Source organism: Schistocerca serialis, chromosome 12, assembly GCF_023864345.2.
Source record: "Schistocerca serialis cubense isolate TAMUIC-IGC-003099 chromosome 12, iqSchSeri2.2, whole genome shotgun sequence".
NCBI classification, from domain to species: domain Eukaryota; kingdom Metazoa; phylum Arthropoda; class Insecta; order Orthoptera; family Acrididae; genus Schistocerca; species Schistocerca serialis.
In genome coordinates, this window is record NC_064649.1 from 176,354,241 (window position 1) to 176,370,669 (window position 16,429).

The window sequence follows — 16,429 nt, forward strand, 5'->3', positions numbered from 1 at the left end:
AGTAAGAAGAGTCAGTCTTCTTGTACTTAAGTCGACATTGTGCCTTTTCTATTTAATTCCGATGCAATTTCTGTGTTTCATCGTCAATAAGAAGGTCCAAGGTATACAGCAAACCTGAAGTGAAGCATCGGAAACTATAACTAGTGTCACTGGAATGGTTCAAAACATAGTCAGTAAGAAGAGTCAGTCTTCTTGTACTTAAGTCGGCATTGTGCATTTTCTATTTAATTCCGATGCAATTTCTGTGTTTTATCGTCAATAAGAAGGTCCAAGGTATACAGCAAACCTGAAGTGAAGCATCGGAATCTATAACTAGAGTGACAGGAATGGTTCAAAACGTAGTCAGTAAGAAGAGTCAGTCTTCTTGTCCTTAAGTCGGCATTGTGCATTTTGTATTTAATTCCGAATCAATTTCTGTGTTTCATCGTCAATAAGAAGGTCAGAGGGATACAGTTAACCTGAAAAGAAGCATCGGAATCTATAACTAGTGTCACAAGAATGGTTCGAACATAGTCAGTAAGAAGAGTCAGTCTTCTTGTCCTTAAGTCGGCATTGTGCCTTTTGTATTTAATTCCGATGCAATTTCTGTGTTTCATCGTCAATAAGAAGGTCAGAGGGATACAGTAAACCTGAAGTGAAGCATCGGAATCTATAACTAGTGTCACACGAATGGTTCAAAACATAGTCAGTAAGAAGAGTCAGTCCTCTAGACCTTAATTCGGCATTGTGCCTTTTGTATTTAATTCCGATGCAATTTCTGTGTTTCATCGGCAATAAGGTCAGAGGGATACGGTAAACCTGAAGTGAAGCATCGGGATCTATAACTAGTGTCACAGGTATGGTTCAAAACATAGACAGTAGGAAGAGTCAGTCTTCTTTTACTTAAGTCGGCATTGTGCCTTTTGTATTTAAATCCGATGCAATTTCTGTGTTTCATCCTCAATAAGAAGGTCTGAGGGATACAGTAAACCTGAAGTGAAGCATCGTAATCCAAAACTAGAGTCACAGGAATGGTTCAAAATATAGACAGTATGAAGGGTCAGTCTTCTTCTACGTAAGTCGGCATTGTGCCTTTTGTATTTAATTCCGATGCAATATCTGTGTTTCATCGTCAATAAGAAGGTCCAAGGGATATAGTAAACCTGGCGTGAAGCATCGGAATGTATAACTAGTGTCACAGGAAAGGATCAAAACATAGACAGTAAGAAGAGTCAGTCTTCTGGTACTTAAGTCGCTATTGTGCCTTTTGTATTTAATTGTGATGCAATTTCTTTGTTTCATCGTCAATAAGAATGTCGAAGGGATACAGTAAACCTGAAGTGAAGCATCGGAATCTATAACTAGTATCACAGGAATGGCTCAAATCATTGTCAATATGAAGAGTCGGTCTTCATGTACTTAAGTCGGCATTGTGCCTTTTGTATTTAATTTTGATGCAATTTCTGTGTTTCATCGTCAATAAGAAGGTACAAGGGATACAGTAAACCTGAAGTGAAGCGTCGGAATCTATAACTAGTGTCACAGGAATGGTTCAAAACATAGACAGTTGGAAGAGTCAGTGTTCTTGTACTTAAGTCGGCATTGTGCCTTTTGTATTTAATTCCGATGCAATTTCTGAGCTTCATCGTCAATAAGAAGGTCCAAGGGATACAGAAAAACCTGAAGTGAAGCATCGGAATCTACAACTAGTGTCGCAGGATTGGTTCAAAACATAGACAGTAAGAAGAGTCAGTTTTCTTGTACTTAAGTCGGCATTGTGCCTTTTCTATTTAATTCCGATGCAATTTCTGTGTTTCATCGTCAATAAGAAGGTCCAAGGTATACAGAAAACCTGAAGTGAAGCATCGGAAACTGTAACTAGTGTCACAGGAATGGTTCAAAACATAGTCAGTAAGAAGAGTCAGTCTTCTTGTACTTTAGTCGCCATTGTGACTTTTCTATTTAATTCCGATGCAATTTCTGTGTTTCATCGTCAATAAGAAGGTCCAAGGGATACATGAAACCTGAAGTGAAGCATCGGAATTTACAACTAGTGTCACAGGATTGGTTCAAAACATAGACAGTAAGAAGAGTCAGTCTTCTTGTCCTTAAGTCGGCATTGTGGCTTTTGTATTTAATTCCGATGCAATTTCTGTGTTTCATCGTCAACAAGAAGGTCAGAGGGATACTGTAAACCTGAAGTGAAGCATCGGAATCTATATCTAGTGTCACAGGAATGGTTCAAAACATAGACAGTAGGAAGAGTCAGTCTTCTTTTACTTAAGTCGGCATTGAGCATTTTGTATTTGATTCCGATGCAATATCTGTGTTTCATCGTCAATAAGAAGGTCAGAGGGAAACAGTAAACCTGAAGTGAAGCATCGGAATCTATAACTAGTGTCACACGAATGGTTCAAAACATAGTCAGTAAGAAGAGTCAATCTTCTTGCCCTTAAGTCGGCATTGTGCCTTTTGTATTTAATTCCGATGCAATTTCTGTGTTTCATCGGCCATAAGGTCAGAGGGATACAGTAAACCTGAAGTGAAGCATCGGGATCTGTAACTAGTGTCACAGGTATGGTTCAAAACATAGACAGTAGCAAGAGTCAGTCTTCTTGTACTTAAGTCGGAATTGTGCCTTTTGTATTTATTTCCGATGCAATATCTGTGTTTCATCGTCAATCAGAAGGTCCAAGGGAAACAGCAAACCTGAAGTGAAGCATCGGAATCTATAACTAGTGTCACAGGAATGGTTCAAATCATTGTCAATAAGAAGAGTCGGTCTTCATGTACTTAAGTCGGCATTGTTCCTTTTGTATTTAATTTTGATGCAATTTCTGTGTTTCATCGTCAATAAGAAGGTACAAGGGATACAGTAAACCTGAAGTGAAGCGTCGGAACCTGTAACTAGTGTCACAGGAATGGTTCAAAACATAGACAGTTGGAAGAGTCAGTTTTCTTGTACTGAAGTTGGCATTGTGCCTTTTGTATTTAATTCCGATGCAATTTCTGAGTTTCATCGTCAATAAGAAGGTCCAAGGGATACAGTAAACCTGAAGTGAAGCATCGGAATCTACAACTAGTATCACAGGATTTGTTCAAAACATAGACAGTAAGAAGAGTCAGTCTTCTTGTACTTAAGTCGACATTGTGCCTTTTCTATTTAATTCCGATGCAATTTCTGTGTTTCATGTCAATAAGAAGGTCCAAGGTATACAGCAAACCTGAAGTGAAGCATCGGAAACTATAACTAGTGTCACAGGAATGGTTCAAAACATAGTCAGTAAGAAGAGTCAGTCTTCTTGTACTTAAGTCGGCATTGTGCATTTTCTATTTAATTCCGATGCAATTTCTGTGTTTTATCGTCAATAAGAAGGTCCAAGGTATACAGCAAACCTGAAGTGAAGCATCGGAATCTATAACTAGAGTGACAGGAATGGTTCAAAACGTAGTCAGTAAGAAGAGTCAGTCTTCTTGTCCTTAAGTCGGCATTGTGCATTTTGTATTTAATTCCAAATCAATTTCTGTGTTTCATCGTCAATAAGAAGGTCAGAGGGATACAGTTAACCTGAAAAGAAGCATCGGAATCTATAACTAGTGTCACAGGAATGGTTCAAACATAGTCAGTAAGAAGAGTCAGTCTTCTTGTCCTTAAGTCGGCATTGTGCCTTTTGTATTTAATTCCGATGCAATTTCTGTGTTTCATCGGCAGTAAGGTCAGAGGGATACAGTAAACCTGAAGTGAAGCATCGGAATCTATAACTAGTGTCACACGAATGGTTCAAACATTGTCAGTAAGAAGAGTCAGTCCTCTTGACCTTAATTCGACATTGTGCCTTTTGTATTTAATTCCGATGCAATTTCTGTGTTTCATCGGCAATAAGGTCAGAGGGATACGGTTAACCTGAAGTGAAGCATCGGGATCTAAAACTAGTGTCACAGGTATGGTTCAAAACATAGACAGTAGGAAGAGTCAGTCTTCTTGTACTTAAGTCGGCATTGTGCCTTTTGTATTTAAATCCGATGCAATTTCTGTGTTTCATCCTCAATAAGAAGGTCTGAGGGATACAGTAAACCTGAAGTGAAGCATCGTAATCCAAAACTAATGTCACAGGAATGGTTCAAAACATAGACAGTATGAAGGGTCAGTCTTCTTCCACGTAAGTCGGCATTGTGCCTTTTGTATTTAATTCCGATGCAATATCTGTGTTTCATCGTCAATAAGAAGGTCCAAGGGATATAGTAAACCTGGCGTGAAGCATCGGAATCTATAACTAGTGTCACAGGAAAGGATCAAAACATAGACAGTAAGAAGAGTCAGTCTTCTGGTACTTAAGTCGCTATTGTGCCTTTTTTATTTAATTATGATGCAATTTCTTTGTTTCATCGTCAATAAGAATGTCGAAGGGATACAGTAAACCTGAAGTGAAGCATCGGAATCTATAACTAGTATCACAGGAATGGCTCAAATCATTGTCAATAAGAAGAGTCGGTCTTCATGTACTTAAGTCGGCATTGTGCCTTTTGTATTTAATTTTGATGCAAGTTCTGTGTTTCATCGTCAATAAGAAGGTACAAGGGATACAGTAAACCTGAAGTGCAGCGTCGGAATCTATAACTAGTGTCACAGGAATGGTTCAAAACATAGACAGTTGGAAGAGTCAGTGTTCTTGTACTTAAGTCGGCATTGTGCCTTTTGTATTTAATTCCGATGCCATTTCTGTGTTTCATCGTCAATAAGAAGGTCCAACGGATACAGTATACCTGAAGTGAAGCATCGGACTCTACAACTAGTGTCACAGGATTTGTTCAAAACATAGACAGTAAGAAGAGTAGGTCTTCTTGTACTTAAGTCGGCATTGTGCCTTTTGTATTTAATTTTGATGCAAGTTCTGTGTTTCATCGTCAATAAGAAGGTCCTAGGTATACAGCAAACCTGAAGTGAAGCATCGGAAACTATAACTAGTGTCACAGGAATGGTTCAAAGCATAATCAGTAAGAAAAGTCAGTCTTCTTGTACTTAAGTCGGCATTGTGCATTTTCTATTTCATTCCGATGCATTTTCTGTGTTTTATCGTCAATAAGACGGTCCAAGGTATACAGCAAACCTGAAGTGAAGCACCCGAATCTATAACTAGTGTCACGGGAATGGTTCAAAACGTAGTCAGTAAGAAGAGTCAGTCTTCTAGTCCTTAAGTCAGCATTGTGCCTTTTGTATTTAATTCCGATGCAATTTTTGTGTTTCATCGGCAATAAGGTCAGAGGGATACAGTAAACCTGAAGTGAAGCATCGGGATCTATAACTAGTGTCACAGGAATATTTCAAAACATAGACAGTAGGAAGCCTCAGTCTTATTGTACTTAAGTCGGCATTCTGCCTTTTGTATTTAATTCCGATGCAATTTCTGTGTTTCATCGTCAATAAGGACGTCAGAGGGATACAGTAAACCTGAAGTGAAGCATCGGAATCCAAAACTAGTGTCACAGAAATGGTTCAAAACATAGACAGTAGGAAGAGTCAGTCTTCTTGTACGTAACTCGGCATTGTGCCTTTTGTATTTAATTCCGATGCAATTTCTGTGTTTCACCGTCAATAAGAAGGTCCAAGGTATATAGCAAATCTGAAGTGAAGCATCGGAATCTATAACTAGTGTCACAGGAATGGTCCAAAACTTAGATAGTAAGAACAGTCAGTCTTCTTGTACATAAGTCGATATTGTGCCTTTTCTATTTATTTCCGATGCAATTTCTGTGTTTCATCGTCAGTAAGAAGGTCAGAGGGATACAATAAACCTGAAGTGAAGCATCGGAATCTATAACTAGGATCACAGGAATGGTTCAAAACATAGACAGTAGGAAGAGTCAGTCTTCGTGTACTTAAGTCGGCATTTTGCATTTTGTATTTAATTCCGACGCAATTTCTGTGTTTCGTCGTCAATAAGATGGTCCAAGGGATACAGTAAACCTGAAGTGAAGCATCGGAATCTATAACTAGTGTCACAGGAATGGTTCAAAACATTGTCAGTACGAAGAGTCAGTCTTCTTGTACTTAAGTCGGAATTGTGCCTTTTCTATTTAATTCCGATGTAATTTCTGTGTTTCATCGTCAATAACAAGGTCCAAGGGATACAGTAAACCAGGAGTGAAGCATCGGAATCTATAAGTAGTGTCAATGAAATGGTTCAAAACATAGAAATTAAGAAGAGTCAGTCTTCTTGTACTTAAGTCGGTATTGTGCATTTTGTATTTAATTCCGATGCAATTTCTGTGTTTCACCGTCAATAAGAAGGTCAGAGGGATACAGTAAACCTCAAGTGATGCATCGGAATCTAAACTAGTGTCACAGGAATTGTTCAAACACAGACAGTAAGAGGAGTCAGTACTCTTGTACTAAAGTCGGGATTGCGCCTTTTGTATTTAATTCCGATGCAATTTCTGTGTTTCATCGTCAATAAGAAGTTCCAAGGGATACAGTAAACCAAAAGTGAAGCATCGGAATCTATAACTAGTGCCACTGGAATGGTTCAAAATATAGACAGTAAGAAGAGTCAGTCTTCTTGTAGTAAAGTCGGCATTGTGCCTTTTGTATATAATTCCGATGCAATTTCTGTGATTCATCGTCAATAAGAAGGTCCAAGGGATACAGTAAACCTGAAGTGAAGCATCGGATTCTATAACTAGTGTCACAGAAATGGTTCTGAACATAGACAGCAGAAAGAGTCAGTCTTCTTATACTTAAGTCGGCATTGTGCCTTTTGTAATATATTTGATGCAATTTCTGTGTTTCATCGTCAATAAGAAGGTCCAAGGGAAACAGTAAACCTGAAGTGAAGCATCGGAATCAATAACTGGTGTCACAGGAATGATTCAAAACATAGCCAGCTAGAAGAGTCAGTCTTCTTGTACATAAGTCGGCATTGTGCCTTTTCTATTTAATTCCGATGCAATTTCTGTGTTTCATCGTCAATAAGAAGGTCCAAGGGATACAGTAAACCTGGAGTGAAGCATCGGAATCTATAACTTGTGTCACAGGAATGGTTCAAAACATAGGCAGTAAGAAGAGTCTGTGTTCGTGTACTGAAGTGGGCATTGTGCCTTTTCTATTTAATTCCGATGCATTTTCTGTGTTTCATCGTCAATAAGAAGGTCAGAGGGGTACAATAAACCTGGAGTGAAGCATCGGAATCTATAACTAGTGTCACGGGAATGATTCAAAACATAGACAGTAAGAAGAGTAAGTCTTCGTGTACTTATGTCACCATTTTGCCTTTTGTATTTAATTCCGATGCAATTTCTGTGTTTCATCGTCAATAAGAAGGTCCAAGGGATACAGTAAACCTGAAGTGCAGCATCGGAATCTATAACTAGTGTCACTCTAATGGTTCAAAACATAGTCAGTAAGAAGAGTCTGGGTTTTTGTACCTAAGTCGGCATTGTGCCTTTTCTATTTAATTCCGATGCAGTTTCTGAGTTTCATCGTCAATTACAAGGTCCAAATGATACAGTCAATCTGGAGTGAAGCATCGGAATCTATAACTAGTGTCACAGGAATGGTTCAAATCATAGTCAGTAAGAAGAGTCAGTCTTCATGTACTTAAGTCGGCATTGTGCCTTTTGTACTTAATTCCGATGCAATTTCTGTGTTTCATAGTCAATAAGAAGGTCCTAGGGATACAGTAAACCTGAAGTGAGGCATCGGAATCTATAACTAGTGTCACACTAATGGTTCAAAACAAAGTCAGTAGGAGGAGTCAGTCTTCTTGTCCTTAAGTCAGCATTGTGCCTTTTGAATTTAATTCCGATGCAATTTCTGTGTTTCATTGTCAATAAGAAGCTCCAAGGGATACAGTAAACCTGGAGCGAAGCATCAGAATCTACAACTAGTGTCACAGGAATGGTTCAAAACATAGACAGTAAGAAGAGTCAGTCTTCTTGTACTTAATTCGGCATTGTGCCTTTTGTATTTAATTCCGATGCAATTTCTGTATTTCATCGTCAATAAGAAGGTCCAAGGGATACAGTGAACCTGAAGTGAAGCATCGGAATCTATAACTAGTGTCACAGGAATGGTTCAAAACATAGTCAGTAGGAAGAGTCGGTCTTCATGTACTTAAGTCGGCATTGAGCCTTTTGTATTTAATTTTGATGCAATTTCTGTGTTTCATCGTCAATAAGAAGGTACAAGGGATACAGTAAACCTGAAGTGAAGCGTCGGAACCTGTAACTAGTGTCACAGGAATGGTTCAAAACATAGACAGTTGGAAGAGTCAGTTTTCTTGTACTGAAGTTGGCATTGTGCCTTTTGTATTTAATTCCGATGCAATTTCTGAGTTTCATCGTCAATAAGAAGGTCCAAGGGATACAGTAAACCTGAAGTGAAGCATCGGAATCTACAACTAGTATCACAGGATTTGTTCAAAACATAGACAGTAAGAAGAGTCAGTCTTCTTGTACTTAAGTCGACATTGTGCCTTTTCTATTTAATTCCGATGCAATTTCTGTGTTTCATGTCAATAAGAAGTTCCAAGGTATACAGCAAACCTGAAGTGAAGCATCGGAAACTATAACTAGTGTCACAGGAATGGTTCAAAACATAGTCAGTAAGAAGAGTCAGTCTTCTTGTACTTAAGTCGGCATTGTGCATTTTCTATTTAATTCCGATGCAATTTCTGTGTTTTATCGTCAATAAGAAGGTCCAAGGTATACAGCAAACCTGAAGTGAAGCATCGGAATCTATAACTAGAGTGACAGGAATGGTTCAAAACGTAGTCAGTAAGAAGAGTCAGTCTTCTTGTCCTTAAGTCGGCATTGTGCATTTTGTATTTAATTCCAAATCAATTTCTGTGTTTCATCGTCAATAAGAAGGTCAGAGGGATACAGTTAACCTGAAAAGAAGCATCGGAATCTATAACTAGTGCCACAGGAATGGTTCAAACATAGTCAGTAAGAAGAGTCAGTCTTCTTGTCCTTAAGTCGGCATTGTGCCTTTTGTATTTAATTCCGATGCAATTTCTGTGTTTCATCGGCAGTAAGGTCAGAGGGATACAGTAAACCTGAAGTGAAGCATCGGAATCTATAACTAGTGTCACACGAATGGTTCAAACATAGTCAGTAAGAAGAGTCAGTCCTCTTGACCTTAATTCGACATTGTGCCTTTTGTATTTAATTCCGATGCAATTTCTGTGTTTCATCGGCAATAAGGTCAGAGGGATACGGTAAACCTGAAGTGAAGCATCGGGATCTAAAACTAGTGTCACAGGTATGGTTCAAAACATAGACAGTAGGAAGAGTCAGTCTTCTTGTACTTAAGTCGGCATTGTGCCTTTTGTATTTAAATCCGATGCAATTTCTGTGTTTCATCCTCAATAAGAAGGTCTGAGGGATACAGTAAACCTGAAGTGAAGCATCGTAATCCAAAACTAATGTCACAGGAATGGTTCAAAACATAGACAGTATGAAGGGTCAGTCTTCTTCCACGTAAGTCGGCATTGTGCCTTTTGTATTTAATTCCGATGCAATATCTGTGTTTCATCGTCAATAAGAAGGTCCAAGGGATATAGTAAACCTGGCGTGAAGCATCGGAATCTATAACTAGTGTCACAGGAAAGGATCAAAACATAGACAGTAAGAAGAGTCAGTCTTCTGGTACTTAAGTCGCTATTGTGCCTTTTTTATTTAATTATGATGCAATTTCTTTGTTTCATCGTCAATAAGAATGTCGAAGGGATACAGTAAACCTGAAGTGAAGCATCGGAATCTATAACTAGTATCACAGGAATGGCTCAAATCATTGTCAATAAGAAGAGTCGGTCTTCATGTACTTAAGTCGGCATTGTGCCTTTTGTATTTAATTTTGATGCAAGTTCTGTGTTTCATCGTCAATAAGAAGGTACAAGGGATACAGTAAACCTGAAGTGCAGCGTCGGAATCTATAACTAGTGTCACAGGAATGGTTCAAAACATAGACAGTTGGAAGAGTCAGTGTTCTTGTACTTAAGTCGGCATTGTGCCTTTTGTATTTAATTCCGATGCCATTTCTGTGTTTCATCGTCAATAAGAAGGTCCAACGGATACAGTATACCTGAAGTGAAGCATCGGACTCTACAACTAGTGTCACAGGATTTGTTCAAAACATAGACAGTAAGAAGAGTAGGTCTTCTTGTACTTAAGTCGGCATTGTGCCTTTTGTATTTAATTTTGATGCAAGTTCTGTGTTTCATCGTCAATAAGAAGGTCCTAGGTATACAGCAAACCTGAAGTGAAGCATCGGAAACTATAACTAGTGTCACAGGAATGGTTCAAAGCATAATCAGTAAGAAAAGTCAGTCTTCTTGTACTTAAGTCGGCATTGTGCATTTTCTATTTCATTCCGATGCATTTTCTGTGTTTTATCGTCAATAAGACGGTCCAAGGTATACAGCAAACCTGAAGTGAAGCACCCGAATCTATATCTAGTGTCACGGGAATGGTTCAAAACGTAGTCAGTAAGAAGAGTCAGTCTTCTAGTCCTTAAGTCAGCATTGTGCCTTTTGTATTTAATTCCGATGCAATTTTTGTGTTTCATCGGCAATAAGGTCAGAGGGATACAGTAAACCTGAAGTGAAGCATCGGGATCTATAACTAGTGTCACAGGAATATTTCAAAACATAGACAGTAGGAAGCCTCAGTCTTATTGTAATTAAGTCGGCATTCTGCCTTTTGTATTTAATTCCGATGCAATTTCTGTGTTTCATCGTCAATAAGGACGTCAGAGGGATACAGTAAACCTGAAGTGAAGCATCGGAATCCAAAACTAGTGTCACAGAAATGGTTCAAAACATAGACAGTAGGAAGAGTCAGTCTTCTTGTACGTAACTCGGCATTGTGCCTTTTGTATTTAATTCCGATGCAATTTCTGTGTTTCACCGTCAATAAGAAGGTCCAAGGTATATAGCAAATCTGAAGTGAAGCATCGGAATCTATAACTAGTGTCACAGGAATGGTTCAAAACTTAGATAGTAAGAACAGTCAGTCTTCTTGTACATAAGTCGATATTGTGCCTTTTCTATTTATTTCCGATGCAATTTCTGTGTTTCATCGTCAGTAAGAAGGTCAGAGGGATACAATAAACCTGAAGTGAAGCATCGGAATCTATAACTAGGATCACAGGAATGGTTCAAAACATAGACAGTAAGAAGAGTCAGTCTTCGTGTACTTAAGTCGGCATTTTGCATTTTGTATTTAATTCCGACGCAATTTCTGTGTTTCGTCGTCAATAAGAAGGTCCAAGGGATACAGTAAACCTGAAGTGAAGCATCGGAATCTATAACTAGTGTCACAGGAATGGTTCAAAACATTGTCAGTACGAAGAGTCAGTCTTCTTGTACTTAAGTCGGAATTGTGCCTTTTCTATTTAATTCCGATGTAATTTCTGTGTTTCATCGTCAATAACAAGGTCCAAGGGATACAGTAAACCAGGAGTGAAGCATCGGAATCTATAAGTAGTGTCAATGAAATGGTTCAAAACATAGAAATTAAGAAGAGTCAGTCTTCTTGTACTTAAGTCGGCATTGTGCATTTTGTATTTAATTCCGATGCAATTTCTGTGTTTCACCGTCAATAAGAAGGTCAGAGGGATACAGTAAACCTCAAGTGATGCATCGGAATCTAAACTAGTGTCACAGGAATTGTTCAAACACAGACAGTAAGAGGAGTCAGTACTCTTGTACTAAAGTCGGGATTGCGCCTTTTGTATTTAATTCCGATGCAATTTCTGTGTTTCATCGTCAATAAGAAGTTCCAAGGGATACAGTAAACCAAAAGTGAGCATCGGAATCTATAACTAGTGCCACTGGAATGGTTCAAAATATAGACAGTAAGAAGAGTCAGTCTTCTTGTAGTAAAGTCGGCATTGTGCCTTTTGTATATAATTCCGATGCAATTTCTGTGATTCATCGTCAATAAGAAGGTCCAAGGGATACAGTAAACCTGAAGTGAAGCATCGGATTCTATAACTAGTGTCACAGAAATGGTTCTAAACATAGACAGCAGAAAGAGTCAGTCTTCTTAAACTTAAGTCGGCATTGTGCCTTTTGTAATATATTTGATGCAATTTCTGTGTTTCATCGTCAATAAGAAGGTCCAAGGGAAACAGTAAACCTGAAGTGAAGCATCGGAATCAATAACTGGTGTCACAGGAATGATTCAAAACATAGCCAGCTAGAAGAGTCAGTCTTCTTGTACATAAGTCGGCATTGTGCCTTTTCTATTTAATTCCGATGCAATTTCTGAGTTTCATCTTCAATAAGAAGGTCCAAGGGATACAGTAAACCTGGAGTGAAGCATCGGAATCTATAACTTGTGTCACAGGAATGGTTCAAAACATAGGCAGTAAGAAGAGTCTGTGTTCGTGTACTGAAGTGGGCATTGTGCCTTTTCTATTTAATTCCGATGCATTTTCTGCGTTTCATCGTCAATAAGAAGGTCAGAGGGGTACAATAAACCTGGAGTGAAGCATCGGAATCCATAACTAGTGTCACGGGAATGATTCAAAACATAGACAGTAAGAAGAGTAAGTCTTCGTGTACTTATGTCACCATTTTGCCTTTTGTATTTAATTCCGATGCAATTTCTGTGTTTCATCGTCAATAAGAAGGTCCAAGGGATACAGTAAACCTGAAGTGCAGCATCGGAATCTATAACTAGTGTCACTCTAATGGTTCAAAACATAGTCAGTAAGAAGAGTCTGTGTTTTTGTACCTAAGTCGGCATTGTGCCTTTTCTATTTAATTCCGATGCAGTTTCTGAGTTTCATCGTCAATTACAAGGTCCAAATGATACAGTCAATCTGGAGTGAAGCATCGGAATCTATAACTAGTGTCACAGGAATGGTTCAAATCATAGTCAGTAAGAAGAGTCAGTCTTCATGTACTTAAGTCGGCATTGTGCCTTTTGTACTTACTTCCGATGCAATTTCTGTGTTTCATAGTCAATAAGAAGGTCCTAGGGATACAGTAAACCTGAAGTGAGGCATCGGAATCTATAACTAGTGTCACACTAATGGTTCAAAACAAAGTCAGTAGGAGGAGTCAGTCTTCTTGTCCTTAAGTCAGCATTGTGCCTTTTGTATTTAATTCCGATGCAATTTCTGTGTTTCATTGTCAATAAGAAGCTCCAAGGGATACAGTAAACCTGGAGCGAAGCATCAGAATCTACAACTAGTGTCACAGGAATGGTTCAAATCATAGACACTAAGAAGAGTCCGTCTTCTTGTAAATAAGTCGGCATTGTGCCTTTTGTATTGAATTCCCACGCAATTTGTGTGTTTCTTCGCAAATAAGAACGTCCAAGGGATACAGTAAACCTGGAGTGAAGCATCGGAGTCTATAACTAGTGTCACAGGAATGGTTCAAAACATAGACAGTAAGAAGAGTCAGTCTTCTTGTACTTAATTCGGCATTGTGCCTTTTGTATTTAATTCCGATGCAATTTCTGTATTTCATCGTCAATAAGAAGGTCCAAGGGATACAGTGAACCTGAAGTGAAGCATCGGAATCTATAACTAGTGTCACAGGAATGGTTCAAAACATAGTCAGTAGGGAGAGTCGGTCTTCATGTACTTAAGTCGGCATTGAGCCTTTTGTATTTAATTCCGATGCAATTTCTGTGTTTCATCGTCTTTAAGAAGGTCCATGCGAAACAGTAAACCCTGGAGTGAAGCATCGGAATCTATAACTAGTGTCAATGGAATGGTTCAAACATAGACAGTAAGAAGAGTCAGTCTTCTTGTACTTAAGTCGGCATTGTGCCTTTTGTATTTAATTCCGATGCAATTTCTGTGTTTCATCGTCAATAAGAAGGTCCAAGGGATACAGTAAACCTGGAGTGAAGCATCGGAATCTATAACTGGTGTCACAGGAATGGTTCAAAACATAGACATTAAGAAGAGTCAGTCTTCTTGTTCTTAAGTCGGCATTGTGCCTTTTGTATTTAATTACGATGCAATTTCTGTGTTTCATCGTCAATAGGAAGTTCCAAGGGATACAGTAAGCCTCAAGTAAAGCATCGGAATCTATAACTAGTGTCACGGGAATGGTTCAAAACATAGTCAGTAGGAAGAGTCGGTCTTCATGTACTGAAGTCGGCATTGTGCCTTATGTATTTAATTCCAATGCAATTTCTGTGTCTCATCGTCAATAAGAAGGTCCAAGGGATCCAGTAAACCTGAAGTGAAGCATCGGAATCTATAACTAGTATCACAGGATTGGTTCAAAACATAGACAGTAGGAAGAGTCCGTCTTCTTGTCCTTAAGTCGGCATTGTGCCTTTTGTATTTAATTCCGATGCAATTTCTGTGTTTCATCGTCAATAAGAAGGTCCAAGGAATCCAGTAAACCTAAAGTGAAGCATCGGAATCTATAACTAGTGTCAATGGAATGGTTCAAACATAGACAGTTAGAAGAGTCAGTCTTCTTGTACTTAAGTTGGCATTGTGCCTTTTGTATTTAATTCCGATGCAATTTCTGTGTTTCATCGTCAATAAGAAGGTCCAAGAGATACAGTAAACCTGGAGTGAAGCATCGGAATCTATAACTGGTGTCACAGGAATGGTTCAAACATAGACATTAAGAAGAGTCAGTCTTCTTGTACTTAAGTCGGCATTGTGCCTTTTGTATTTAATTTCGATGCAATTTCTGTGTTTCATCGTCAATAGGAAGTTCCAAGGGATACAGTAAGCCTCAAGTGAAGCATCGGAATCTATAACTAGTGTCACAGGAATGGTTCAAAACATAGTCAGTAGGAAGAGTCGGTCTTCCGGTACTTAAGTCGGCATTGTGCCTTTTGTATTTAATTACGATGCAATTTCTGTGTTTCATCGTCAATAAGAAGGTCCAAGGGATCCAGTAAACCTGAAGAGAAGCATCGGAATCTATAACTAGTGTCACAGGATTGGTTCAAAACATAGACAGTAGGAAGAGTCAGTCATCTTGTACTTAAGTCGGCATTGTGCCTTTTGTATTTAATTCCGATGCAATTTCTGTGTTTCATCGTCAATAAGAAGGTCCAAGGGATACAGTGTACCTCAAGTGAAGCATCGGAACTTATAACTAGTGTCACACTAATGGTTCAAAACAAAGTCAGTAGGAAGAGTCAGTCTTCTTGTCCTTAAGTCGGCATTTTGCCTTTTGTATTTAATTCCGATGCAATTTCTGTGTTTCATCGTCAATGAGAAGGTCCAAGGGATACAGTAAACCTGGAGTGTATCATCGGAATCTGTAACTAGTGTCACAGGAATGGTTAATAACATAGACAGTAAGAAAAGTCAGTCTTCGTGTAATTAAGTCGGCATTTAGCCTTTTGTATTTAATTCCGATGCAATTTCTATGTTTCATCGTCAATAAGAAGGTCCAAGGGGTACAGTAAACCTGGAGTGAAGCATCGGAATCTATAACTAGTGTCACAGGAATGGTTCAAAACATAGTCAGTAAGAAGAGTCAGTCTTCTTGTACTTAAGTCGGCATTGTGCCTTTTCTTTTTAATTCCGAAGCAATTTCTGTGTTTCATCGTCAATAAGAAGGTCCAAGGGATACAGTAAACCTCAAGTGAAGCATCGGAATCTATAACTAGTGTCATAGGAATTGTTCAAAACATAGATAGTAAGAAGAGTCAGTCTACTTGTACTTAAGTCGGCATTGTGCCTTTTGTATTCTATTCCGAAGCCATTTCTGTGATTCATCGTCATTAAGAAAGTCAGAGGGATACACTAAACCCGAAGTGAAGCATCGGAATCTATAGCTAGTGTCACAGGAATGGTTCAATACATAGTCAGTAAGAAGAGTCAGTCTTCTTGTACTTAAGTCGGAATTGTGCCTTTTTGTATTTAATTCCCATGCAATTTGTGTGTTTCTTCGTAAATAAGAAGGACCAAGGGATACAGTAAACCTGGAGTGAAGCATCGGAATCTATAACTAGTGTCACAGGAATGGTTCAAAATATAGACAGTAAGAAGAGTCAGTCTTCTTGTACTTAATTCGGCATTGTCCCTTTTGTATTTAATTCCGATGCAATTTCTGTGTTTCATCGTCAATAAGAAGATCCAAGGGATACAGTAAACCTGGAGTGAAGCATCGGAATCTATAACTAGCGTCAGAGGAATGGTGCAAAACATAGACAGTAAGAAGAGTCAGTCTTCTTGTACTTAATTCGGCATTGTCCCTTTTGTATTTAATTCCGATGCAATTTCTGTGTTTCATCGTCAATAAGAAGGTCCAAGGGATACAGTAAACCTGAAATGAGGCATCGGAATCTATAACTAGCGTCACAGGAATGCTTCAAAACATAGTCAGGAGGAAGAGTCGGTCTTCATGTACTTTAGTCGGCATTGTGCCTTTTGTATTTAATTCCGATGCAATTTCTGTGTTTCATCGTCAATAAGAAGGTCCAAGGGATCCAGTAAACCTGAAGTGAAGCA